The sequence below is a fragment of the Pan paniscus genome, chromosome 13 (assembly GCF_029289425.2).
Source record: "Pan paniscus chromosome 13, NHGRI_mPanPan1-v2.0_pri, whole genome shotgun sequence".
Lineage (NCBI taxonomy): Eukaryota > Metazoa > Chordata > Mammalia > Primates > Hominidae > Pan > Pan paniscus.
Window position 1 is genome coordinate 89,929,354 of NC_073262.2, and position 3,345 is coordinate 89,932,698.

General features: G+C 32.2%; 1 non-coding gene across 1 annotated transcript; it reads right to left on the minus strand.

The window, feature by feature from the left end:
- Window positions 1–290: 290 nt before the first annotated feature.
- On the minus strand, window positions 291–397 carry LOC112439125 (U6 spliceosomal RNA). Its single transcript, XR_003027431.1, has one exon. It is a non-coding gene; the product is annotated as a U6 spliceosomal RNA (small nuclear RNA).
- Window positions 398–3,345: the final 2,948 nt, after the last annotated feature.

The following is a 3,345-nucleotide window of genomic DNA, read 5'->3' on the forward strand; positions in this document are numbered from 1 at the left end:
TCTAATTCCATGAAAAATGATGTTGGTAATTTGATAGGGATTGTGTTGACTCTGTGGATTATTTTGGGCAGCGTTATCATTTTAATGATATCAGTTCTTCCAACCCATGAGCATGGAATGTTTTCCATTTGTTTGTCATCTATGATTTCTTTCATCAGTGCTTTGTAATTTTCTTTGTAGAAATCTTTCACTTCCTTGCTTAAATGTGTTTATAGGTATTTCATCTATTTATGACTATTGTAAATGTGATTGAGTTCTTGATTTGGGTCTCAGCCCAAATATTACTTTTTTAAAATAGGAAAAGTTTCATGAGTTTGCATATTCTCCTTGCACGGGGACCACGCTAATCTTTCCTGTATCATTCTAATTTTAGTATATGTGCTACTGAAGAGAGCACCAAACATTATTGATGTATTAAAAATGCTACTGACTTTTGTACATCAATTTTGTAAGGTTCATTTGCTCTATAGTCACTTATGTCCAGAGTTCCTTGGTTGATTTCTTGCCCCAATAATCTGGTGTTATCAGTAGGGTGTTGAGTTACTCACTATTATTTTATTGCTATGAATCTGTTTTCCTGGTCTAGTAGTATTTGTTTTATGAAACTGGATGCTCCAATGTTGGGTACATATATATTTAGAATAGCTAAATCTTCTTCTTCTATTGAACCCTTCATCATTATCTAATATCCTACTTTCTATAAATTTTACTGATATTGGTTTATAGTCTGTCTTATGTGATATGAAGATGGCTGGTCATGCTCATTTTTGTTTTCCATTTGCATAGTATGTCTTTTTTTACCCCTTTACTTTGTCTGTAGTATTTAGCCAAGAGTAACTATCTTGTAGGTAGCAAGTCGTTGTGTCTTTTTTTCTTTAAAATACAATTTGCCATTTTGTATGTTTCAGGTAAAGCATTTAGGCCATTTATATTCAAGAGTAATATTGATATGAAAGGTTTTGTTCCTGTCATAGTGTTGCTAGCTAGTTGCCTTGGAGTTTCAACTGTGTAATTGCTTTATAAGAGCTGTGAGCTTTGTAGTTATGTATCCTGTTATGATAGTGAATATCATCCTTTTGTTTCCATGTTACAAATTCTTTGAGTATTTTCGTTTGACTAGTCTAATGGTAATACGTTTTCTTTGTAGTTATTTGTCTGGGAAAGACTTTAGTTTTGCTTCATTTTTGAAGCTTTGTTTGGTAAGATATGAAATCCTTGACTGGTGTTTTTTATACATAAAGAGACTAAAAATAGGCTCCTAATCTCATCTGCTTATATATATACACACATATATATATACACATATATATACACATATATATACATATATACACATATATACATATATACACATATATATACATATATAAGGATATATATGTGTATATATATATATATAATGTATGTTGTATAGGGTCTTTTGGCTTTGGTTCTGGGTACTTTCAGCAGCAAAGAGTCTCTATAAATTTCTTAGTTACAGATAGCCTTTTGTGGTGTTTTTCTCAAATACTGATTCCAGTTGTGATGTATGGGACATGTGGGCAGGCTCATAGCCTCTAGTGGAGCTAGGGTGACAGAAGTCACAGGAAGCTTATCTCATTCTCTAGTGCTGTGCACTTGTGTCAGCAGATTTTCTACTGTGTTGTGCCATTCAACCTCCAGGCCAGTAGGTGGTATTTATAGGTAAGATTTGGCTGCAGCTAATGCAGATTGGTACATATATTATCCTGTTTACTGGGAGAAACTCTCTATTGCCTTAGGAAGAGGGCTGATTTTTCTCAGATGAACACTCTTTTCCCATCTTCTCCTCCCTGGGATCCGAAGTGTCCTTTGCTCTTCTGGTAAATTCTTATTTTCCTTCTTGAATTGAAGCTCACAGACTTGATCTTTACATAGTATTTTGCTATTTCCAAGTGGTTGAAACTTGGTAAAAGCCTCTAATCTTCATCTTGTTAAAAACAAATGAACAAACAAACAAAAAACAACAAAAATATCCCACATTTGTTATTTTTTTATTTTTTTAAATGCCCATCCTATCAGATGTGAGGTGATATCTCACTATTGTTTTCAGTTTCATTTCCTTGTTGATTAGTGATATTGAGAATCTTTTCATATACATGTTGCCATTTGTATGTCTTCTTTGAAGAAATGTCTATTCATATACTTATTTTGTGTATTTTTAATTAAGTTTTATGGTTTTCTTGTATATTTTGGATATTAACCACTTATACAGTTTAGAAATATCTTCTCTCATTCTGTAGGTTGCCTTTTCACTCTGTTGATTGTTTCCTTTGTTGCACATAAACTTTTAGATTGACATATTCCAAATTGTCTATTTTTGTGTTTGTTGCTTGTGGTTTTGATGTTATATCCAACTTTTTGATGCCAATATAGTGTTATAAAGATTTGCCTTCATGTGTTCTTTTAGGAGTTTTATGGCTTTAGGTCTTATGTCTTTAATCCACTTAGACTTGATTTTTGCATATAGCATTCGATAAAATTCCATTTTCATTTTTGCATGTAGATATTCAACTTTACCAAATCTATTTATGGAAAAGACTATCCTTTCCCCATTGTGTATTCTTGGTATCTTTGTTGGAGATCATTTGACTATACATGTGTGGGTTTATTTCTGGGCTCTCTATTCTATTTGATTGGATTACATGTCTATCTTTATGCCAGTACTATTCTCTTGATTACTATAGTCTTGTCATATGTATTGAATTTCAGAAGTGTGGGGCTTCCAGGATTGTTCTTTCTCAAGATTGTTTTGGCTCTATGGGATTCTTTGTTTCCATATTAAATTTAGTATTTTTTTTTCTATTTTTGAACAAAAAGTCATTGAGATTTTGATAGGGGTTGCGTTGACATTGTACATTGCTTTATGTAATAAGAACATTTTAGCAATATTAAATCTTCCAAGCCACAAACACAGTATGTCCTTCCATTTACCTATGTCTTCTTTATTCTTTGAACAATGTTTTGTAATTTTCAATATGCAAGCTTTTCACATCCCTGGATAAGTTTACCCTTAATTACTTCTTTTTGGATGCTAATGTAAATAGGACTACTTTTTAAATTTCCCTTTTAGATTTTTTTTTGTTGCAAGAAATACAACTGATATTTGTATGTTGATTTTGTATCCTGAAAGTTTACTGAATTTGTTTATTATTTCTAACAGGATTTTAAAAAGTCTTTAGAGTTTTCTGTATATGAGATCATGTCATCTGCAAACAGGGACTTAGGTTTGGGGGCACATATGCAGGTTTGTTATATGGGTAAGTTGCATGTTGCAGGGGTTGGTGTACATGCAACTTACCCATATAACTATGCTAATAAGCATAG